The sequence below is a fragment of the Carcharodon carcharias genome, chromosome 8, assembly GCF_017639515.1.
Source record: "Carcharodon carcharias isolate sCarCar2 chromosome 8, sCarCar2.pri, whole genome shotgun sequence".
Taxonomy (NCBI): domain Eukaryota; kingdom Metazoa; phylum Chordata; class Chondrichthyes; order Lamniformes; family Lamnidae; genus Carcharodon; species Carcharodon carcharias.
In genome coordinates this window covers 152,717,056-152,743,070 of record NC_054474.1, presented here as the reverse complement: position 1 = coordinate 152,743,070, position 26,015 = coordinate 152,717,056, and the positions used below count along the sequence as shown (strand labels likewise).

Here is a 26,015-nt window from a genome sequence, read left to right as displayed (position 1 = left end):
AAATGCCAGGTGGATAATCCATCTCGGCCTCCTCCAGGGTCTCCAGCATCACAGATGCCAGTCTTCAGCCAATTCTATTCACTCCACATGATATCATGAAATGGCTGAAGGCACTGAATAGTGCAAAGGCTATGTGTCCTGACAATATTCCAGCAGTAATACTGAAGACTTGGGCACCAGAACTTGCCACACCCTTAGCCAAGATGTTCCAGTACAGCTACAACTCTGGCATCTCCCCAGCTATGTGGAAAATTGCCCAAGTACATCCTGTTACACAAAAAGCATGACAAATCCAACCTGGTCAATTACCGCCCCATCAATCTACTCTTGATCATCAGCAAAGTGATGGAAGGTGTTGTAGACAGTGCTATTAAGTGGCACTTCTGCAGCAATAACCTGCTCACTGATGTTCAGTTTGGGTTCCGCCAGGGCCTTGCAGCTACTGACCTCATTACAGCCTTGATTCAAACATGGACAAAAGGGCAAGAAAATAAAGAGAATGACCCGTAACGTGCTGAGATAGAGAACATTTATTTGCAGATGAGATAAAAGATGAGAGAAGTTAAGGTATATATAAGATACTGAAAGTGTGAGAATAACTGAAGCTGGATGGGTCTGTAGAATGGGAAACTTGTATAACTAGCAAAGCAAGCAGGCTCCAGTGGGTCAGCAGTTCAATGGAAGTAAAAAAAAACAGATCAGCATCAAAGTTGTTGTGCTGTTCTGACTGGGAGAGGGATCTGCATCTCATGCACAACACATTCCCCACATTCATCCCTGGAAAGGCCGTCACATCCATACAATGTTGACAGCTTCTGGTGCCAGAAAGAAAGTCTGAACTACAGTTAAGTTTTTAAGTTGTATAGGTCAATATTAAGGGCAGAAGGCTGCCAAGTGCCTGGTGGACAGATTCAAAGCTGTCTGTATGTAGAGCTTGCCCTGTATTTGATTGGAACAGTACAGAAGGTGTGTGCTGGTTGTGTGTTCTCCTTCCCTTTTCCCTTGTTCTGTTTTTATTTAAATGCAGTTCACTTGTAACACCTTCCATTTCTGAGGAAAGTTTCTAAAACCTGAAATTGTTGACTTGTATTCTCTCAAGATTTGGTCTGGCCTGCTGAGTGTTTCCAGTGTTTTCCATGCTTGTTTCAAGGTCACCAATAAACAAGTTTGTTGGTTGTCATGATAGCTTTAGTTGGCATTGTTTTGCTTCTTCTTTGGTTTTCTTCAATCCTGCCTCAGTCCAATGTTATCCACCCATCTGATTTTTCTTCTTCCTCTTCTGTTTTTACCTTCTGTTTCTCCTTCAGTTGTTACCAGGACAAAACAAAAACAGAATTACCTGGAAAAACTCAGCAGGTCTGGCAGCATCGGCGGAGGAGAGCACTGTTGACGTTTCGAGTCCTCATGACCCTTCAACAGAACTCTGCACTCATTGGTGTTTCTGTCCATCCAGCTGATTCTGACCATTGTCCGCCATACCCACATTTTAATAAATAAGATTTGTTTTGGAATACATCAATTTAAATTCCTTTGTGGATAACATTTTACTGTCAAATAGGGTAACACTTTGAACATAAGAAAATATCTTCCAATTTAATGGAATGATTTTGCATCTCTGTATCCTTGTTTGAAAAAGCAGTTCTGTTGAAGGGTCATAAGGACTCGCAACGTCAACTGTGCTCTCCTCCGCCAATGCTGCCAGACCTGCTGAGTTTTTCCAGGTATTTCTGTTTCTGTTTTTGTTTTGGATTTCCAGCATCCGCAGTTTTTTGCTTTTATCAAGGCTGTCAGGTCTTCATTTCTAATGCCCTTAGTTATTTTTCTCTCTTTAATTGGACTTGGCAACCCTTTTGATTCCTGAACACTTGATCTCATTGGTGTTTCTGTCCATCCAGCTGATTCTGACCATACCCACATTTCAATAAATAAGATTTGTTTTGGAATACATCAATTTAAATTCCTTTGTGGATAACATTTTACTGTAAAATAGGGAAACACTTTGAACATAAGAAAATATCTTCCAATTTAATGGAGTGATTTTGCATCTCTGTATTCATATTTGGCAAAGTCCCAAGATGACCCATAGACACCCACCCTATAGTGATAAGTTTATGCTTTCAGCTGCATCGAACACCCAAACCTTGAGTTGAATTTGTGCTAAGTTTATTACTATCAATACAACTGACATTCCGATTACCCAGCCACATATAGCATTAGTTCAGCAATCTTATATGGACTGCTAAGCATGACCAATTTCACCAGAGAGATGATTTGCTTCGCTGGTTTGAAGGGGATAATTGGCATAGAGCAACAAAGATTCAGGCTATTAACAGAGCTCAGAGCATATAATAGTATTGGCATTGAAATAATTTGGTTAGCTGTCATATTCTTTTTATCAGAATGGCCTATCAAGAGAGGCATGTTCCAATTTTTGCTTTGACTTGGCAGTTGGAATTAAAACTTGGATTTTTCATTAGGAATATTGCCTTCCAATTTTGCACTGGCTTTATAAGTCTGTCTGCCATTATTCATTTGACAGCCACCTGCCAGTAATGAATCACGAAGAATTAATATATTTTATTAGTGGAAATACAGTCCATTTTTGATTTTACTCTATCCACGGTGACAGAGGGCATATCCCTGTACCCTAATTGCCCTAAGAACAGGCTTCCACTGCACAGCATTTATTTTAATGGGTTTAAAATTCCCTGGGGCAGAACTTTCACCGTATACCTTCATAGCAGTAGGATTTTGTTAGGTGTGAAAGCTTCCTTAACTGGATAATTACAAATCTTTTTGTTTTCATTTTGCTATTCGGCTGTCTGCTCCTTTCTCTTCTTCACACCACTTAAAAAAAATACATGTTATAGTAGCAGATTTCCTGGCAGTCGTCACAGTTAGTTGAAGTGGGCTGTTAGCTTATGATGCTTGCCAACTGCAAAATCTCACCAATGTGTTGTTTCCTGTTCTGTTACACACGTTTGTGTTTGACTGATAGCAACATTGCATTCAGAGAGTGAAAGAGGTTATAACAATAATGCAGATGAGCATACTTCTAAACCTGAACCCATGACCTCTACTTCTTAGAAAGGCAAAGGCAGCAGATAGATGGGAACACCGCCACCTGCAAGTTCCCCTCCAAGCCACTTACAATCTTGACTTGGAAATATATTGCCATTCCTTCACTGTCGCTGAGTTAAAATCCTGGAACTGCTCCCCCCACCCTCCACTAGCAGCACTGTGGATGTACCTATACCACATGGACTGCAGCGATTCAGAGGCAGCTCACCACCACCTTCTCAAGGGCATTTAGGGATGGGCAATTAATGCTGGCCTAACCAGTGATGGCTACATCCCATAAACAAATAAAAGAAAATGCTGCTTATGACCCTAAAATTTGTCACCTGTCTATACTTTTGGTGGGATTAAGAATGAAAGGACCTCATGCAATGGTTTGCCAGCAGCCTTGTATCTGAGCACCATTTGTTATTGCCACAAATCTTAACAGATCTGATCTGAATATTTGCCTCAAACTCTGAATCTTATTGCATTTAAACCTTCATGCTTCCCCCAAGGCGTACAATATTTGGCCAAAGATCCATTGCATTGTAGCTATTTCCAAGCATGTTCTTGGGAATCCCACCATTGCCAGTTTCCATATTTGCACCAAGTCACATCTTATTTGAACCTTTTTAGTTAACTCTGGCATGTTATATTCCAACAGGCTTTATAGCATGAACTCCTATCTCCAACTGCCCTGCCCCTCCCACCCATTGTTGGGCTAACACGTGCGGGGTCAGAGAGACCTGGGGGTTCTTGTGCACAGATCATTGAAGGTGGCAGGACATATTGAGAGAGTAATTAGAAAAGCACATGGGCTTCATAAATAGGATTATTGAGTTCAAAAATAGGAAAGTTTTATGCTGACCTTTATGAAGTTCTGGTTAGGTCACAATAAAGTTGTTGTCCCGTTCTGGTCAATGCACCTTAGGAAGGATGTTAGGGTCCCTGAGAAAGTGCAGAGGAGATTTGCCAGAATGGTTACAGGGATGAGGGATTTTAGCTACAAGCTTAGGTTGGAGAAGCTGGGGGTTGTTCTCCATGGAGCAAGGGAGATTGAGGGGATATTTGATAGAGGAGTACAAAATTATGACAGGCTTAGATAAAGCAAACAAAAATTAAACTGTTTCTATTAGCTGATTTGTACAAGAACTAGAGGACACATTTAAGGCTTTGAGCAAGAGATGCTGGGGTGGGGAGGGGGGAATGAGAAGAACGTTTTGACATGGCGAGTGGTAATGACCTGGAACTCGTGCCCACAAGGGCAGTGGAAGTTGATGTAATTGATGATTTCGAAAGGGAATTGGATGGACATTTGCAGGAAATAAACGTGCAGTCCACAGGGGTAAAACTGAAGAATGGGACTAATTGGATTGCTCTATAGAGGGCTGGCATGGACTTGATGGGTCAAATGGCCTCCGTCTGTGCCATTATGATTCATTTTCATGGTGCGATTGATTCTCATGGCAATGGGAAAGTGAACAGACTCTTCATTACCTGATTGGTTGACTTTTGGTTGTGAGTCAAACAGCCTTCCCCTTTCCAACTGCACATTATTTTTTATAATAAACAAGACTCTGAAGATTTATTTCTTTGCTGCTCCTATTCCTCTTGGGTTGCTTCTAGCAGTATCCTGGACATTAATCTTCAATTCCTGGACACTCCAGAACAATGTGGATGACTGAGAACTTTCCTATATCTGTTCCATCATGGCAGCTCCCCATTTCTCTCATGTGGAGTTTGTCCTGAGTTCAGCTGTGTTTAGTTATCTTTATTCAGGCAATCCCAGTCAATAACAAATAGCAAGATTGCTGAAGAAATACAAAATATAGAAACACTAAATAATTATCACAATTACCCGTAGGCTATTTTCTGTTTTCAATTCAACTCAAATCCGTCCAGCCGACCTAAGGCAAATTGAAAACAGAAACTAGAACCTACTATACTGTGCCCATCAAAGGGGAAATTAAATGGAAATGAATAAAAGCTTCAAAATCTGAAATGGCACAGAAATAGAGAAAAATAAACATGCTGTGAATGCTTGACAGAAGTCAACTAAGACCATGGGAGAGCAAAGGGTGATGTCTGAGAATAGACTATTCATTTTCCCTTTTCGATCTTCAGATGGGCAGTTCTTTATCAATCACTTTTTTTTTTGCGCGTCTTCAGTCCACATTGTAAACACTTTATCCGGGAAAATTTATTACTTGAAGCTGAATAACCAGTAGATACCATTTATACGTGTTCTTATAAAGTCACTATGTGACAGTGTATCATAAACATGTGTGTTAATTAATGTTTAATGCTTCAAGCAATGAGAGAACGTTGCTAAAAGAAAATGTTGGGCAAAGTTCATTTGCCCAGATTTTGCAAAGGAATGGCACTCGTCATACATTGTGCTTGTTAGCTTCCCAGAGACTTCATGGGTTTTTGAGCGGCAACTTACAGTTTCTAGAGAGACTTTTAAGTTGGCACCCTTAACAGGATATCTGTAACATGATTGAACAGGACAAGCAACAGTGTGTCTCTTCAACAAATCAGATTGAAGAATCTTCATCGAGCCATGAAGACATAGGAAGGATAAATTAATAATATTTAATTTAATGTAAAATCATGCCCAGAAAGCAAAATAAACAGAGGGAAATAAAGCTGGGATTAAGCAAGAGAGATAAAATAGACAGAAAGAAAAAGTTAAAATGTTTTTTAAAAAAACTCCAACAATTATTCATTTCTGAAGGAATGAGACTTCACACTTGTAAAATTAAAATTTCAATGAGATTGCTTGGATGAGAATTGAGACTTATCCCACCATTAAAAATCCACTTAAACCTAAATGCACCAGCACTAATGTGTTCTAATGTTTAGTGGGTAGCTAGTGAATAATCACCACAGCCTTACATCCAGCATGTGTTTTACTGATTAGTAAGGTCTCTGTTGTAGAGGAGTGTGTGGAGCAGTGGCGAAGATTGGATGGTAGCATCTTGGTTTTCACGTATAACTGTGCATGTGCGTATTCCAGGAGCTGCGGCCTGATTTACTCCATAATAATGGTAAGCGCTGAAGGCATCACTATAATTTAACCACAGTGTCCAGGCCATTAGCTTTGTGAGTGTATCTCAGGCAGACGAGTTTTAATGCGGGCAGTTCTCAGCACTGAGCAAAACCGTTCCCCCCTGCGCCCCACCCAAAAACAAAGCTTTCAGAACCCGGGCAGAGCTTTGCTTCGAACCTGACAGGATGCGGAAGGATTAACTGAATTGTTGAAATCTACAAGGAAGGATCTTGAGTGCCATCCCCATATACTTCTGAATAAAAGAGAAACTTAAATCTCTTCCGTTCCGCAGCAAGTCACGTGGATCTTCTAGTGCACTGCAAAAATAAAGCTCACCCTGACCAGCCACAGGAAACATCATGATGCTTATGAATTAGCAATGACTGACTATAATAAGAGCAATGAGTGGCTATAATTGCTTCTGAAGACATCACAGGAACTGACTCGTAGTAATGAATAACTGCAATAAAAGCATTGAAAGAGATTCCAGAAGGGTGGATTTACTGGGCTTAGATACAAATAGCGGTATTTCCTCTCAGCGTTTTAAACTGACCAACTAGCTTTAGCTCTTATTCATTCAAAGGTTTTATTTTTTTTGAAATAATGAATAACAGAAAATGAGTCCCGGAAACGTGTGTGTCCACGTCATTGCTTTTAATGTTTTTCAGAATGAATTAATGTAATAATTCCTTATTTCAGCTTCGCCCAATAAAATCTGTGCATCTCCGGAGTGAAGCGCAGATAAGGGAACAGATTGGGTAGACGGACTATTTCTGCCGGCTGGGGAGTCTAGGACTAGGGTGTATGGTCTAAGAAGCCAGGCCTTTCAGAAGTGAAATTAGAAAACACTACTGCACACAATCAACGGGAGAAGTTTGGAACTCTCGCCCACAAATGGAAATTGATGCTAGATCAATCGTTAGTTTTAAAAGTGAGATTGATATGTTTTTCTTAACCAAAAGTATTAAGGGATATGGGGGCAAAGGTGGGTATAAGGATTAGTTCACCACATCAACCATGACCTCATTGAATGGGAGAACAGGCTCGAGCAGGTTAAAGGCCTTCTGCTCCTATGTCCAGATTGTGCTGACTGGAACAGCATAGAGAAAGACAGAGGCCACTCCTTGGGTGGTGTTGATTAATCATAGAGTTATACAATGGTTACAGCATCGAGGCCATTCAGCCCTTGGTGTCAGTGCCAGCTCTCTGCAAGACCAACTCATCCAATCCCACTTTCCCATAGCCCTGCAATTTTTTTTCCCTTTTGAAAGCCTTGATTGAATCTGCCTCCACCACACTCTCAGGCAGAACATTCCAGATCCTAATCACTCACTGTGTAAAAATGTTTTTCCTCATGTCGCCATTGCTTCTTTTGCCATTCACCTTAAATCAATGACCTCTACTCTCAACCCTTCCACCAATGGGAACAGTTTCTTCTTATCTACTCTGCCCAGACCACTCATGATTTTGAATACCTTGATCAAACTCCTCTTAATCTTATCCTCTCCAATAAAGGGACTGGTAGCTTTGAACAGAAGTTAATTTACCTCTGATACCATATATTTTAGGTTTGTTTGTAGGATTTGGGTAACACTGGCAAAGTATCCTTATGGTTGAGTTGCCCTGAAAAGATGGTGGTCCTTAGTAATGATGCTCCCATGTTATGTTAGTGTTTCTATACAAGTAAATATGATTTAGACATAACAGTGATTGAATTTTGAACTTCCCTGGTCTATATAGCAGCATAATGGAGTCTGTTGTCGCATTGACGAATGAGTATAATTGTACTGACGGGAGTAGTGTCAATTGTATAAATTAAAGGTAAGGATAAGTAGATGGAGTTCATTCATTATTTGAGCACATATAAAGGGACACTCATTGACACTGCAGTGGAGAGTAGGGTTAGGAGCAATGCACTTGTAATGTTTCCCTTTGTGAATAAATCTAAACAGAGTAAAGATTAACTTCTGGTGTCATCCTTCACCAATTGACTTTCAAAGGTTTAACAAGTAAAGCCCCATCCTGGACACTGAACCATGCAATACATTTAGCGTCACCAGATTTTATCCATGGCTCATAAAGAGATTTTTTGCCATCCATTGTAAGCACAGTACAAACATGTGAATTAGGAGTAGTCCATTCAGCCTGCTTCACCTTTTCATAAGGTCGTGGCTGATCTGATTATGGCCTCAACTCTACTTTCCTATTCACCCCCCTATCTTTGACCCCTTTGTCAATCAAGAATCCATATATCTCAGCCTTAAAATATACTCAATGGACCTGGGATAGTTGCTTTTATAAGCCGAGGCATAGAATACAAGAGCAGGGAGGTTATGCTGGAACTGTATAAAATGCTGGTTAGGCCACAGCTAGAGTATTGCGTGCAGTTCTGGAATCCGCATTATAGGAAGGATGTGATTGCACTAGAGAGAGTGCAGAGGAGATTTACCAGGATGTTGCCTGGGCTAGAGAGTTTTAGTTATGAGGAGAGATTGGATAGACTGGGGTTATTTTCCCTGGAGCAGAGAGATTGAGGGGGGATATGATTGAGGTGTATAAAATTATGAGGGGCATGGATTGGGTAGACAGGAAGGAACTTTTCCCCTTGGTGGAGGGATCAATAACCAGGGGTCATAGATTTAAGGTAAGGGGCAAGAGGTTTAGAGGGGATGTGAGGAAGAATTTTTTCACCAGAGGGGGGTGGGAATCTGGGACTCACTGCCTGAAAGGGTGGTAGAGGCAGAAACCCTCATAACATTTAAGAAGTACTTGGTTGTGCACTTGCAATGCCATGGCATACAAGGCTGTGGGCCTAGTGCTGGAAAATGGGATTAGAATAGGTACTTGTTTGACCGGCACAGACTCGATGGACCAAAGGGCTTTTTTCTGTGCTGTAGACCTCTATGACTCTACGACTGCCTCCACTGCTCTCTGAGGAAGGGAATTCCACAGAGTAATGACCACCCTGAGTGAAAAAAAAAGTTCTCCTCATCTCCATCTTAAATGGGAGGCCCATTATTTTTAAACTGTGTCCCCTAGTTCTAGTCACTTCCATAAAGGAAAACATCTTTCCAGCATCCACCCTGTCAAAAGGAACAAAGTTGCAAGCATATGTGGGAACATTGTGTTGGTGTGATACTAACAACTGGAATATTGCTTTAATAATTTGAGAACATTGTTTTTTAACTGAGCTTTATTAGGAACTTCTGTTATCAAAACTTTAATTAATTTCACAAATGACCCTACCAGCCACAGAACATGTGTGCGTGTATGCTTAGAGAGATTGACACTTACTTTCTTTTTCAATTTAAAATGCTTTTGTTCTGTTGAAATCAATGATACATTAATAATTTTCTGTACACTCTTTGATGAGCCACTTGTCAGAATCAAGGTTTGGCTCACATCAATTCTTTTAATGCCTAGCTTCTTAGCTACTTATGTGCACCAGCTACTTGAGGTAGCCTTTTCATGTTGGCTCCAGTTGATGAGTCTCACTCTTCCCAAATTACATACCATCATTCCTGAAGATTAGCTTGGACTACGATTTGAATTCTGGTGAGACCTTGGGGTGAGAGTTGTCTTTTATTTCTGCTGCTCTCGTTGTGTTGGCATCACAGACCAATATCCACATTCTGCCAACATTTATGACCTGCTGAGATGGTAAATCTTGATAAAACTTTGAAATGGAAATAATCTAAAGATGGGCTGTGACTATTTCACTTGGCAACTTGTTCCATTGTGGGGTTGTCCTTGAGAAGAACGATTGACGATGCAACGTCTTGGAAACAAACGGCCTTTGTAGTTTGTGTGAACGATTACCTCGTGTTTTGTTATTTTCAGTTATAAAGATCTTCCCCTTTTACTCCCTATTCTTACCAATTTCCTGTAATAGTGACATAGGACCAGAAGTATCCACTGAGCCTCTAGAACTTGTTCTGTCATTCAGTGCGATCATGGCTGACTTGAGAACTAACTCCATGTACCTACCCAAGCTTCATGTTCCTTAATACCTTTGGCTAACAAAACTCTTATCAATCTCAGATTCAAAATTAAGAATTGAGCCAGCATCAACTGCCATTTACAGAAGAGAGTTCCCAGCATTACCACCCCTTGAGAGTAGAAATGTTTCCTAACTTAACTCTTGATGGGCCTGTCTCTAGCTTTTAGCCTAGATCTCTAACCGTGCACTCCCAATCAGTGGAAACAGTTTCTCTCTATCTTCCCTCTCTGTTCCCATTAATAGCTTGAAAATTTTGATCAGATCACCCCTCTAACTTCTAAAATCTGGAGAATGCAACCCAATTTGTGTACTCGCTGCTCATAACTCAAAACTTACCCTATTGGAAAAGCATAGCAATTTCTGGATTTCTGTGTTTAACTCTGCATGTGCAGACTCCAGACGTTCCTGTCAGTTTCAAAGGGATAATGATGGCAACGCTGGCATTTCCACTGTTATTACTACTGAAAAATCTGGGCCAAACATTGTCTGTGGAAGGCTGGATGGGCCAAAGGCTTTTTCTTGTTCCAAGCTTTCTTAATCTTTATTTAAGTATAAGAGCATATGAATAATGCTGAAAAATGCCAAATTTCAAACAATCACAACAATTTGTACTACAAGAAAAAAGAATGCTGATTGTTTGGCAAATCGACTCTGATTGGTCGAGGCAATGCCATGGAGAAAGCAACAGGTAACTCCAGACTCCCTTAGCACAATTGATGACTTAATGGCCTTAGTAGGTCTTTTATTTGTTGGCGGATGCGCTGCTGACTCTGGTGTCCGCCCGCTGACCGAACTATCGCACAACTACGCTCTGATGTCGGCACGCGTCATTTCACACTCTGTCAGGTTGGGTGTGCGTCCACACGCCGAGCTAAAAATTCTGACCTTGATGCTGCCTGTAGCCCAAATGCCAAAAAGTCACATGACTTGTGGCAACCATCTTAACAGCTTGTTTGAGTCCAGTGTTTAAAACTATTGACTGAAAGTTCACAAAATGATGTGCCTTTACTGGGCATGACACAAGCAAAATATTAGAGAAGATCAGATTCCTTTTGAGTTATTTACTGCTTTGCCAATATCTTAACCAAAACTATACATTACCAGGCACATTCGATTCCATTATTAATATTTATTCCAAAGGGAGTAAATCCTGGGTATCTATCTGAGGATAAAAAGGAGAATACTGTCACTTTTGTATTCAAATCCTTCAGGATTCTGCTGACAGCACACTGCTGTCAATAGCAGTATTACACAAATAATCATTTTCGATATAGCACACAATGGTTGCTGCCATGTTTGAATTAAATCTGCATCTGTCCCCAAGGTTTGAGTTTGGCGAATGCTGAATTTGAATAAGTGTGAAACCTCAACTATACGCTGCTTCATTCCAAAATGTATTAAATATTTGTGATATTGTTAAATTAAGTCATTTCCCTTGACTGTTAAATTGAGAAATAGGAATGGCAAGGAGTCACATACCATCAGTTAATCAGTGCAAAAAATGTGATGATGAAACATACAGTGATAGCCATTATATCTAGGTTGTGATTGCTACAGAAAGTACTATGATTTCTATGTTGAATCAGAGCTATGAAGATGGAGATATATAAATGCAGAAAGGTTTTTGCGTTTTATTTTGCTTGCTGAACTCTTTTTGTTTTTAAATTTCTGTACCTTTTTGCGACCTTGGGCTCAAAATTCAGTTGGCCCCTTACTTTTGGCTGCCGGGATTGCAATTCACACCCATTTAGAGTGCTGTGAGCAGCACACCTCATCTGAATTATTGTAGCATCTGGCCAAGCAGGTACCACAATGCAATCTTCTGATTTCTGCCACCTGCCTCTGTGCTCATAGTCTTGTGCAGATACCACATGGTGCAGGCCGTCTGTTCTTCTTAAAGGCGGGCTTTTGCCCTTAAAGGGAAGTTGCACCAAAGAATGTTGCCGCAATTTTAAGCGATGGCAAAGTGAACAGCAGGACAGAGGGAGGGTTACTGGGTGAGAGATGTGGCACTGAAGGCATCACTGATGGAGGTGGGCAGGAGAAGAGGCACCATGGGTTCCGTGGGGCATCAGGAGGCCCTCAACGACCACCCTCAGAAGGGAGTGGACGCAAGGGGCCAGGGAGGCCAGTTCTGTCATTTGGGCCCAAGGATTGGATAGCAGCGTCACAAGAAGTGTAATGACCTCATGTGGTTGGGCAAGGCCAGTGAATGCATCTTCACAGGGCATCTCCAACCCACCACAGCCTTGACGATGCTGTCTGGTCCAAATTTGGCATCTTGGCTTCATGTCAGCCAGCTGGACTGTTTGATGTCGGGGTAGTGTCGATTCAAAGGGGTTCGGTACACACAGGGAATGTGGTGCTCTGTATTTTTAAATTGCGTTTAGTGTCATTTAATGCTGTAGTTTCAACACAGTTGCTGTCTTTTACAGCTAGCTGTCCCTTCTCCATCCCATACTTCAGCATCTGCTAATTGCTGCTGCTTTTATTTATTTAATTATAATTATTGAAAAAAAAAATATCCATTTATATTGCGCTTTTCGTGACTGGTGGAGGCCTCAAGTGTTTTATAGCCAATGAAGTACTTTGAAGTGTAGCCAACATTGTAATGTTAGAAGTGCGGCAACCAGTTTGTGCACAGCATTTTGTTTTCATTTTCAAATGTTGACTGAGAGATGAATATTGGGCAGGACATCAGGGAGAAATTCTCCTGCGCTTCTTTGGAAGAGTAGCCTTGGGACCTTTCACATCCACCTGAGGGGTGGACAGGGACTCAGGTTAATGTCTCATTGCAAAAGATGACTCCTCTGACATTGCAGCAACCCACTTGTACCCAGCTGACTCACCACCTGCTGATCCCGCTTGCTCAGTACTTTACTGGAGTGTCAGCCTTGATTTCTGTGCTCCAGTCCTGCAGTGGGACTTGGACATGGAATCTTGGGACTCGGAGGCAAAAACAAAACACTGCTTTCTGAGCTGCAGGTGTACATTGCAGTCACAGTCCTAAAGGAGTAAGGATATTGCCTTTTTATTTATGAGAGTTGGATTCAAGTTGGCATATACTTCTTATGAATGATCTGATTTAGTTATGTCTCTTCAGCGGGTCTCACAGTGTGATATTATTAATCTCTGGCACTTGACATTGCCCCTGTGTTGTTCAGTAAGTGTCCTATGATAGTTGGTTCGCAGTGTTGATTTTCACATACTATTCTGTTACTTAAACAAAACAGATAAAATTTGTGAATGTATAGGGTAAAAATACACAATAATGGCTTCATTTCATGCTTGATTATGTCTTCAAGAGGCATGTTAAACTAAAAATAGATATTATCAGTGTTCTTAAAGCAATAATCTGGATTTTTTCCTGTGAGACTGCAGAACACTGGAAATAAAACAGCATTCTTTCCCATGGTATTTCTCTGATAGTCTATTATGCGCAGGTCAGGATGATCTGCACAGGGTGCAGTCTGCCAAGGTTTCTGCTTAACTCTGGTTAGTTTCAGGAGATAGGCTTGCTTTAAAAATGTCTGGGGATCCAATTCTATTCTGTTGTGTGCAACAATATTTTTCTATTCCTAAACCCAAACTTTGTTCTTGTGTCTGCTCATCAGGCAATTGGTTTGTATGGTGCAGCTTTTAAGTGTTGCCAAGTGAAACACCCACTCCTGTATTTAATATAGATGGCACTTAGGCTTAATTTTTCACCTTTGTGCTGTGAGCTTGGCTTGCTTCTCATGCATAATGGGCAATGACCCATGCACAGTCACCAGTTTGCTATCCACCAGCAAATATTATCTCCAGTAATTATTCACTCCTTTGCTGAACTCCCTGTGCTCGATAGCACCTACAATGCAATGTTGTTGAACCTGTGCCAGTATCACTCCTGATTAACAGTTGGAACAGAATCTCGGGAAGACTCTCCTTTCCTGAGGGGAATGACCTACCTGTATCAGCCGTGGTTCAGTTGGTAGCCCTCTTACCTCTGAGTCAGACCTCAGCTGTAGGTTCAAGTCCCACGCCAGGGCTTGAGCGCAAAAATCAAGGCTGACATCCCAGTGCAGCACTGAGGGAGTGGTGCACTGGGGGAGGTGCTGTCTTTTGGATGAGACGTTAAACCATCATCTCTCATGGGTGGGTGTAAAAGATCCCATGGCACTTTCTGAAGAAGAGCAGGGGAGTTCTCCCCAGTGTCCAGGCCAATATTTGTCCCTCAATTAACATCACTAAAACAGATTATCTGGTCATTATCACATTGCTGTTTGTGGGAGCTTGATGTGTACATATTGACTGCTGCGTTTCCTGCATTACAACGGTGACTACATTTCAAAATTTCCTTCAGCGCTTTGGGGAGTCTGGTAGTTGGGAAAGACACTAAATAAGTGCAAATCTTTCTTTTCTTTCTCTGCTCAGTACTTACCCCACAGCCATGTGACTAACATCAGAAATTCCAAAGGTTGCAGGCATGAGCCCATGTGCATCACATCAAGTAGCCCATACAAGCCAAATTTCAAAAACACTTAATCCGATCTGGATCCCAAAATTAGTTTTTAACCATCTTTCTGATTGTGGTATCTACACTTGAAAGGGTTACAGATGGTGCCATGACAACTGACTTGTCTGGATTTCCTTCCCTCGAGCCAAATCCAATTATTTGTCTGAAGCAAACTGAGAGGCAAATTTAATGTCGGGATAGATCACCAGAGCCTTGCAGTACAAATCTTACAGAAGTTATGCTACGACTTTACCATGAACTGGCCAGAGAGTGCGTGGATCACTGTACGCCATTTGGTCACAGCATTTCAAAAGGGACATGCATGTTTTAAAAAAGGGGAAGCTAGAATTTTCTCGGAGCTGCTCTGAATTTGCCACAACGTCAGCTGAAGTGTGACAGAAACCTAGTTTACATGCGAAAATTGGTGACCGCTGTTGGCATGGTGAAGTTATGGCAGCGGCACAGGAATAGTTCTGAGGAAATTCTGGCTATGTAAATAGTGTACCCTTAGCAGCAGTGTGTACCCCTACAGGATACACTGCAGCAATTCACCAAGGCTCCTTCAACAGTAGCTTCCAAACCTGTGACCTCTACCACCTAGGAGGACAAGGGCAGCGGACACATGGGGCAGAATTTTCCCGTTGTTGTGCGGGGATTGGCCCCGCGTGTCTGCGTGTAAAATGACACACAGTGACGTCGGGCGAGCATGTGGTGATGTCCACTGTGCACCCACCATTAATTAATGGGCCATTTAAGGCCATTGACTCACCAATCGATGCAATTTTCCGTTGCCCATGCAATCTTCGGGTCGGCACAAAGGGCAGGTGGGTAGGACACATTTGTATAAACCTCATCCACGTGTGGGATAAGAGGCCTCACTGGGGTCGTGAGTGTGCTCTCTCAAGTATTGATTTTTCAAAGTTATTGAAACTTGCCTGTGTGATCTGCAATACTTCAAAACGCATACCAGCTGCTTTGTCTGGACTCTTAACCTTCAGGTCAGCACTCTGCAGTGAGGAATCTTTTCTGGGCCTGCAGGTTTCAGGAAACCTTCCCATAGCCTGGGACTGGGAGCTGAACTCTCTACTCGAGGCACCTCCTCTGAGGAGGAAGGGAGGGCTAGAAGGGGGAGGAGGCCAAGAGTGCACATTCAGCCTCCAGGGGAGCCACCTTTGGGAGGACAGGTGCAGGCACAAGGGGGCAAGGGGCACTGGGCCAAGAGGTAGACCAAGGGGGAAGGGGCTGCAGAAGACGCCAGGGTATACAGGCGGCGAAGCAGCTACCTCAATATGTCTGAGGTGCAGTGCTGAAGGAGGATCCGTCTCTCGAGGGAGACAGTCAACTATATCTGTCAGATGATTGGGCCTGAGATCTCCCCTAACTGTGTGGGTGGGCACCCCATGCCAGTGGCTCTAAAGGTCACAGCTGCCCTCAACTTCTATGCCTCTGGCTTCTTCCAGGGCTCGGTGGGTGATCTTTGCGGTGTCTCCCAATCAGCTGTCCACACTTTTCTCAAGCAGATCACAGACGCTCTGTGCAGGTGTACATTGACCTTCATCCACTACCGTTGGGACCAGGCAAGTCAGGCACAGCGAGCCAGAGGCTTCATGGCCATTGCTGGCTTCCCCCTTGTCCAGTGTGCTATAGACTGTACACATGTGGCCATCAAGGTGCCAGCAGGTGAGCCCGGTGCCTTTGACAACAGGAAGGGCTTCCACTCCATGAACGTGCAGATAGTGTGTGATCACAGGATGCTGATTCTACAAGTCTGTGCAAGGTACCCAGGCAGTTCCCACGACGCCTACATCCTCAGACACTCCCAGGTGCCAGGGCTCTTCAGTGCTCCAGCCCGGCTGGATGGTTGGCTGCTGGGTGACAAGGGCTATCCCCTCAGAAGGTGACTCATAATGCCTCACTGCCATCCAAGAACAGAAGCTGAGCAGCGGTACAATAGGAGCCACGATTCCACAAGGGCTGTGGTAGAGAGAACCATCGGTCTTCTCAAGATGTGCTTCTAATGCCTAGACCGCTCAGGGGACGCACTCCAATAGCCCCCAGATCATGTCTCGGTGATAGTTGGTGCATGCTGCGCTCTCCACAATCTTGCACTGGAAAGAGGGGGACGCAGTAGATGATGAAGAAGTCAATGAAGTGGCTGCGGCTGCACACGATGAGTCCAGCAGTGAGTCCGAGGATGAGCACGTACAGGGAAATGCTGAGGTGGCAGACGCTGACCCGGGCATACTCCAGGGAGGCAGGGACACCCAGGAGCCTTTAATCCAATGAACCTTCAGCCAGCACACCACATACGTACCTCCAGGACAAGCCTGGGCTGCAGGCTCCATACTCAATACCCAAGTGCCAAATCTGCCAGATTAGGAACAGTAACTAAGTGTCTTGTTAATAAAGCTGAATGTCCCACAAAACACTCCTAACAATTTTGGAAACCATCCACAAGCAGAAGAAAAGAGGCACCTTCAGCCATGGTGACATGTCTGAATTTAATATCACAAGCAAAGAAACTTAAGCCGGAAAAATGACGATGGTGTTCCAATTCAAAGCAAAGCCTGAAGACCTCATCAAGGACATTGGATCAGTTAACATGGAGACAATGTCAATGTGCATCCCTGTCCCCTGGATTATTATGCGCTCAAGCCATATTGCAAAATTAAATCACTTAACATTCAGCACTGCTGTGGCTGTTGGGAGGACAATGCTGACCTGACTGCTGTGCAAACATACCTACCCATAGCACCCCAGCCTCACCCACACCAGTGGACCTAGGTGCATGGCGCCTCTCCAAATCCAGGGCCTCCTGCTCAAACCGGCTAAGAATGGCATCTGCGCCTGGCCACCGCCAGTCCTCACCCACTCTGCCGTGTTATGTGCATTCTTCTCCTGAAAATGAGAGAAGAGCTTCGATTTGTGAATATTGTACCTGGATTCTCTTCACGCACAGCCCACCCCAGCCAGAGTGGGACATATCAGGGCTCCAGAGCCTCCTCACCCCGCTGCTGCCGAACACTCACACAAAGATGCTGGGCCTATCCCCCCTCCTCAACCCCCACCCCTTTGGCCACATGCTGCCTACATCACATTAGGCACCATATGGTATATCCTTCCATAGCAAGGATGCGCAAGCACGTGGAGCGCAGAGGGTAGCAGATGGTTCATTGCCACGCCACCTTGAAGCTCCTCTCCCAGCATCTCATCACCCTGACTTGGACATGTCCTGCAGTTCAAACACAGCGTCTAGGTGCAGCTCCTCCAGGTTGCCCCCAAACCAGTCATGTGGGTCTCAGTGTACCACATGCTGCAGATGCAGAACCCATTTCTTCACCACCCTCTCAGGCTGACCTCGGCATGGGCAATATCTGCTGGCCCACCCAGCAAAGGACACATGGCTTCAATGATTCAATGCAGTAACTGCACTCAGACTTGGGGGGTTGCAGCAGGGGGAAAGCCGACCTGCTGGGTTAAGTGACCAATGCCAACATTGTCCTCACCCTTCCAGAGTGCAACAAGTCATTGAAGTACTTGATCCAGGTGCATCGCATCACGTTGCGGACGCTCACCACCTCTGCCACCTCCTCCCAGGCACATTTTGTCATGTGGGGGTCCTCCTCTTCCTGCCCTGTGGAACCAGTACCTCCCGCCGTGCTGCCACCTCCTCGAGGAGGGCAGCAAGGCAATCATCGGAAAAACGAGGAGCACACTGGCCCCCTGCCCTACCTTCCGGCCTGGCCTGCCCCAGTGGCCTACCCTCCGGCCTGGCCTGCTCCGATGGCCTACCCTCCGGCCTGGCCTGCCCCGATGGCCTACCCTCCGGCCTGGCCTGCCCCGATGGCCTACTCTCCGGCCTGGCCTGCCTCAATGGCCTACCCTCCGGCCTTGCCTGCCCCGATGGCCTGCCCTCTGGACTGGCCTGCCCCGATGGCCTACCGTCCGGACTTGCATAACCTCCTTTGCCCCTTTGCGGAGCCCTTCACCCAGACATTGTGAGCAGCCTTTCCAAGGCTGCCAGGTCTTCCTTTATACAGGCCGCCGGGTCGCCCACTATGCACGGGAGTCGTGAAGTGCACTGGGCGGGCCTTAATTGGCCCACCTGTATAGAATTGCGGCATGGACCCGATTGCGAGCTGCGATTGCGCCCGCTCCCGGTTCCGCCATCCATAAAATTCTACCCATGGGAACACCACTACCTGATGGATTACATTACAGCAGGCTACACATCCGCTCCTCGCTCTCTGTATAAACAGGGCAGGATTGATAAAAACAGAAAGTAATTCTTTCATTAGACTTTTGTTCTTAGCCAATTTGTTGTGAGCTTTTCTTTATTCTTATAGTCCAGCACAGGGGAAACTTCAGCCCATTGAGTTTGTACTGGCTCTCATCCATTTACCTCTGCTAGTTTTTTCCCCATATCCGTGCAGTGTTTTCTCATTCAAATATTTACCCAATTCCCTTTTAAAAGCTACTGTTGAAACTGTATCCTATTCCAAATCCCAAGCACTCGTTGCAGAAAAGTTTTTCCTCATGTTATTGCTGCTGCTTTTGCCAATTACTTTACAAATGTGCCTTCTTGTTTTGGACCCTTAAGCTTGTCTCTCAGCCACTTACCATCCTGACTTGGAACTACATCACTGTCCTTTCATTGCCGCTGGGTCAAAATCCTGGAACTCCCTTCCTAACAGCACTGTGAGTGTATTTAGGAATATAGGAGCAGGAATAGGCGATTCAGCCCATTGAATCTGCTCCCCCATTCAATACAATCATGGCTCATCATTCACTTCAATGCCTTTTTCCCCACACTATCCCCATATCCCTTTACATCACTAGTATTTAGAAATCTGCCTATCTCTGCTTTGAACATACTCAATGACTGAACTTCCACAGCTTCTAGGGTAGAGAATTCCAAAGATTTACAACCCTTTGAGTAAAAAAAAGTCTCATCTCAGCCCTAAGTAGCTTCTCCCTTATTTTGACATTGTGTCCCCTGGTTCTAGACCCTCCAGCCAGGAGAAACGTCTTACCTACTTCTACCCTGTCCATCCCTTTAAGTATTTTGTAGGTTTCAATGAGATCACCTCCCATTCTTCGAAACAATAGAGAACACAGACCCAGTTTTCCCAACCTCTCTGTATAGGACAGTCCCGCCATCCTGGGAACAAGTCTGATGAACCTTCACTGCACTCCCTCACCTACACCACATGGACTGCAGTGGTTCAAGAAGATGGCTTACCGCCAATTTCTCCAGGACAATTAGGAATGGGCCTTAAATGCTGGCCTTGGCAGCGATCTCGCATCCCATGAATGAATTAAAAGTGCTATTGCTACACTTTCACTTGACTATACTGTGTGACGTTATCATGCTGAAAAATACAAGCAGCTTTTCTGCCTTTTCATCTCTCCTGTGTAGACGGCGTGAAGCCACAGGGAGGAGAAAACATCACCTTTGCCACGCACGTCATGGTTTGCTTCGTGTTAATGCAGGGCAACTCACACCGGGAAGATTACATTACTGCAGGCTACACATTCGCTCCTCGCTCTCTGTATAAGCAGGGCAGGAATGATAAAAACAGCAAGTAATTCTTTCATTAGACTTTTGTTCTTAGCCAATTTGTTGTGAGCTTTTCTTTATTCTTATAGTCTAGCACAGGGGAAACTTCAGCCCATTGAGTTTGTACTGGCTCTCATCCATTTACCTCTGCTAGTTTTTCCCCCATATCCGTGCAGTGTTTTCTCATTCAAATATTTACCCAATTCCCTTTTAAAAGCTACTGTTGAAACTGTATCCTATTCCAAATCCCAAGCACTCGTTGCAGAAAAGTTTTTCCTCATGTTATTGCAGCTTATTTTGCCAATTACTTTACAAATGTGCCTTCTTGTTTTGGACCCTTAAGCCATTGGACACAGTTTCTCGCTTTATTTCCTATGTCTAAACGCTTCATAATTGTATCAAATCTTCTCTTTACTTTCTCTGCTCTAAGGACAACAGTGCCAGCTTTCCTAGCCTCTCCACATAATTGTAATCCCTCATTTTTGGAACTATTCTGTCCCCTCTTCAAACGCTTCAGGCCTTTCCTAAAGTGTGGTGTCCAGAATTGGACACAATACTCCACATGGGGCTGAATTAGTGTTTTCTTGTAGGTCTAGTGTGACTTCCTGGCTTCTGCACTCTGTCTATTTATAAGGCCCGAGCCATGGAATGTTTTATAAATACATGCAGCAAATCTTGGCTTTCAATTTCTCTAAGCCTTTAATAATCTGGACACACTTGACAAACCCTTTTGTTTACTGGGTTTGACTATTATGTAGAAATGCCTTAAATCATCATGATTGTATTCTGTACTATTGGGCATTCTGGTTACACAGAATATTCTTTGAAAATCATTTGGAAAAAGTAATTTCTGAGGATTGACCCAGTAACAGAGTGCATCGTTTTATTTTTGTTCATCCGAGGCATGTGAACATTATCATTGGTGATGCCAGCATTTATTGCCCATTCCCTCATTGCCCCCCCCCCCCCCAACCCTTGAGTAACCTGATTTCCTCAGGACTAGGAGAAACCTTTGATATTCACACATACCATTCAATGCACCGAGTTTTTTTATGGCACCATTTTTAACGTTTACATGTTAAATTATTTTCTTCACCCTTTGTCATGGGAAAAGAAATCCATTTTGTTATCTTCATCTTCAAAGCAAGAAGGAAGTCTTCCTCGCCAATGTTCATCATTTCCAAAACTAAATTTTGAAAAAAGCCAAATCACTTGATAGTTTCAATCATTATTTGTGGCTCTGCTGTGCATTCACCATGATAGATGGTCATCATCGCATTCTCTACTGTCTCTCCAAAACACTGTGAAAGATGTCACTGCAGCATCTGTCTGGGCTTCTCTTCCCCCTGACCAAGTGGGACCAATTTCAAGATATCTTGAAGGAGGAAAATCTCCAAAAAGCCCCATTGGACACATCTGGCACACTCCCACAATGTCAACAACCTGTCTTTCTTGCCATCCTGAGAATTTCCAGCTTATTCTGGTTTTATTTCATGTTTAATTTTAACCCCAGTCGCTGAAGGAAAAAACAATTGCCTAAGCCGCAGTGATCTCCCATGACGTTGCTTGTGGTGAGTTGGAGGATACGCTATTTAATAATAATACTATCAACAAATTATAATGGGAAAGAATAATTAAATGGACGCGACATGAAACACTTTTTATATTCCTAGCATTATTCTTGGGAAGTTAGATGATGCGTCTATGATAACATTGGGGATGTTAATAGATGTGACATCCTGAAATGCTACTGGAATAAAGTGGGACACATATAGGAAGAGTGCATTATATGATGGACTTTTAATATATTATCAATATATTGATATAGGAGCACAGCCTATTGGTTGTCTTATTCTCTGAGTGAGCTTGTAGTGGCTGGGTGAGTGGCTCCTCGGTCTGTTTATTTATTTATTTATTTATTCATTCATTCGTTCACAGGGTGTGGGACTCGCTGGCTAGGCCAGCATGTATTGCCCATCATCCCTAACTTCCCTTGAGAAGGCGGTGGTGAGCTGCCTTCTTGAGCCACTGCAGTCCATGTGGTGTAGGTACACCCACAGTGCTGTTAGGAATATTCAGCTCAATATTTTTACAATTCCTTTAATGAAGCCTGTGTTGCCCTTGGAATGGCACTTACTATTGAGTCAGGAGATTATGGTGATCCTGAATCTCAATTCAGAGATCTGAGTATATAACCCAGTCTGATACTTTAGTTGAATAGGAAGGAATGATAAAGTGAGGTCCTGTCTGTTTAGCTGCATGTAAAAGATAAATGTCACTGCTCAGACTAACATTTATCTCTCAACAAAGCTGACCTGAAGTAGACATCTGATCAATTATTGCATTGATATTTGTGACACCTTGCTGTGTGCATGTTGGCTCCTGTGTTTCCCTGCATTACAATAATGACTATGTTTCAAAAGTACTTCATTGCTTGGGAACTTCCTGACAAAGTAAAGGCAACATATAAATGCAAGTCCTTCCTTTTCCCCCTTTAACTTATTTTCTAGACTAGGCAATATCCAGAACTGGGTGAGTTCAGCTGCCCCTCCATTCCTGCACCAAGTAGGTCATTGATGCCCACTTCGCCAAAGCCAACAGCTTTATTACAGACACCAAGGGCAGGATCTTCGTCCTGAATATGGTGGTGAGAATAGAGGTGGGCGGGTGTGTAATTTTGAGCCGCTAGCTGGTTTGCTGGCACCATTATGCCCCCGAGCCATTTTCTTGGAGGCGGTTTCAGCAGAGAAAGGGCTACCTGCCCACAAGCGGCAGGTAGCAAAATGAGGTAAGTTTAAGGCCGAGTATCAGAGGCTGACTGGAGTTTTCCCCTTTGGTGATGGCAGCACAGAAACTGTTTGGAGATGGCAACCCAGTGACAGACTGTGGATTGTTTGGGGGTGGGGTGGTGGGGGGAGGGGTGGGGGGCGGGTGGGGGTGCGGCGAGTGGTGGGGTTCCAGTATTCCAGGTAGACTGAGCACCCTGCGTCCCCCATCCCCCCCTCACCCCACCCCCCTCACCCCACCTACCTGGCCACAGTTGCATCAGTTGACCGCCTTGTGGAGAGGTTTCCCCTCCGGAACAGTGGCCTGGCAGCTGTGGCCATTTTTCCTCGAAGTGCTGAGAGGGCCTTAGGATAGAAGCACCCTCTCTCTCTCCCATACCTGAACGGCAGGCTGCCATTGCGAATAGAGGTGGGCAGCTCCTTCAATGCTGGAGAGCCTCCTATTGGCCCTCTAGCTTTGAGAACTCGTCTGCTGTCCTCAGTTGGATAGCAAGTGTGCCCTCCAGCCATAATCGGCCAATCCAGACAAAATTGCAGTTGGCTAACTGTTACCCAACATATGGCGGGGTCGGGACCCCCACTTGACCCCAATGTTGGGGTACTGACCCAGAACCCAATATCCAGCCCAGCAGTCTACAGGAAGGGACTGTTAACTTAACTGCCACTGCGAGCTTTCCACAAGGTTCTGTGAGCAGATCCCTGCACGTTAAAATCTGAAATGGCGCAAAAGGTTAAATTCCAGTGGGTAAGTAACTTGAATTGTGGCAGATGGATTGTCACACCCACCCTCCCCTCCCCCCTCCCCCTCTTACCCGCCCCTCCAAAACCAGGAATAATCTTCTTCTTTCCGATTCTCCCATTTTACCTGGGGTCTCCACAATACTGGTTGATCATCCTCCTCCATCTTCCCCTGCCAGTCACCCATTGCTCGTCCATTTCTGCTGTTATAGTCTCTCTCTGCTGTATCGTTCCATCTGGTCTCAGGCCTTTTCCTTCTCCCTGACAGTCCCATCTTCATCACTCACCTGACCACATTTTCTCTCTCTTTCTCTCTCCATCATTCATCTGACCACATTTTTTCTCTCTCTCGCTCTCTCTCTCTCTCTCTGTCTCTCTATCTCTCTGTGTGTGTCTCTCTCTCTCTTCAATCTCTTCTCAGCTGCTCCCACAATCTTCACTGATCCTTTGATGTACTGGTTCCTGATTTTGTCCTTCCTTGTTATTCCACACATCCATCTCAGCATCCACATCTCATTTGCATCCAGTCTTTGTTCCTCCCTTCTTGACCTTGCTCAAGTTTCTGCACTACATAACGAGGCTGGTCTCAACTGCCTTGTAGATTCTTCCCCCAAGAAATAATATCTGCAAATATTGCTTTATTTTTGCAATGATAAATACTATGAAGTAAAGTAATGTGAGTGCGATGGGTTTCTTAGTTGCTATATAATAAACAAAAATATCATAATCTTGCTGATGGCTATAAGATCAATAAATGTTTAAAGGCTACAGTTACACTAGCACCAAAATGTAATACAGCCTTCAAACATTTATTGATGTAATATCCATTCAACCAAACAGTAACCTTAGTCCCAGCATTAATTCATATACTGTATAGACGTTTTGTATGTTTAAATGGGACTAAAAAGAGTTAGACCAAATATGTAAGTGGGTAGAACATGGAAAGTAAAACTTAGTATGGACACTTCTAAGTATTAGATGTAGGAGTAAAATATGGTTGAGGCAACAAAAACAGAAAATGCTGGAAAAACTCAGCAAGTCTGACAGCATCTGTGGAGAGAGAAACAGAGTTAACGGTTCGAGTCCGTATGACCCTTCTTCATCTGGGTTTTTCCAACATTTTCTGCTTTTGTTTCAGATTTCCAGCGTCTGCAGTATTTTGCTTTTGTAAATATGGCTGAGGTACTTGTTTTGTGAATGGTGTTGGAATATCTGACAGTTAGCTAAAAGTGACTTAGGGGTTTGAGTGGAGTCAGTGTTCAATCATTGTGGAGCAGATAGAATCTTCCTTCTTCAGCTCTCTGCCCAAAGGCAGGCTCTTGGCAATTATTCACCAAACCACAGCAAGGTGCTGCAATTTTTTTAATTGCAGGTAGGGTGGGAAGACGTGCCCTGAGTATGCCCCAGCCAGATCAGGGATCGAACCCCTGTGCTGTTGGTGATAATATGCTCCACTTGCTAGCCACCAAGCCAAGTGAGTTAACTGGCCCCTCAGCAGATAGAATGCTGATCAATAAACATTTTTACTCCTGTAATTCAAAAGGTTGAGTAAATTTATTTTTTAGTTGCAAAAAGCCTCTTGTTCAATTTTAACTCAACTGCTTAATTGGAAACACATTTTTCTGTGGAGTGCAAAAAGGACTTCGAATTGGCGGGAGTAAACCGTAGCCAAGACAACAGAGTATAAGTCCAAGAATGTCACGGTACTAGTGCACCGTGTTCTGTTCATATCGCACCTTGAATGTCACATATAACTCTCGTCACTAAGACACAAGGGAGGTATTTGATCATTGGAAGCAGCTCAGGAAGAGTCAAACGGCTGAACCAGAAAGTCAGAGAACTGAGTTATGAGGAAAGACTAGAGAAACTTGGATTTTACATCCTTGAGAGGGAACAGCTGAGAGGAATCTCAAAGAAGGATACCAGATAGTAAATAGTAAAGACATAAAAGACTTGCATTTATATAGCGCCTTTCAAAGCCTCAGGATGTCCCAAAGCACTTTACAGCCAATTAAGTACTTTTGCAGTCACTATTGTAATGTAGGAAATGCAGTAGATAGCTTTGTGCACAGCAAGTTCCCACCAACTGCAATGTGATAATGACCAATGTGATATTGACTGAGGGATAAATATTGACCAGGACACCAGAAATAGCTCCCTTGGTTTTGTTTGAAATAATGCCATGGGATCATTTATGCCCAACTGAGGGAGCAGATGGGGACTTGCTTCAATGTCTCACCTGAAAGACGGTATTTCCGACAGTGCAGGACACCCTCAGTACTGTTCTGGGCCTCGGCCTTAATTATTGTGCTCAAGTCCTGGAG

The 26,015-nt window shown here is 43.7% G+C and overlaps 1 protein-coding gene across 2 annotated transcripts in view; it reads left to right on the top strand.

Annotated features, from left to right (window-relative positions):
• col27a1b (collagen, type XXVII, alpha 1b) overlaps positions 1-26,015 on the top strand; it is a 598,999-nt gene that overhangs the window by 7,928 nt on the left and 565,056 nt on the right. The window lies entirely within an intron of this gene.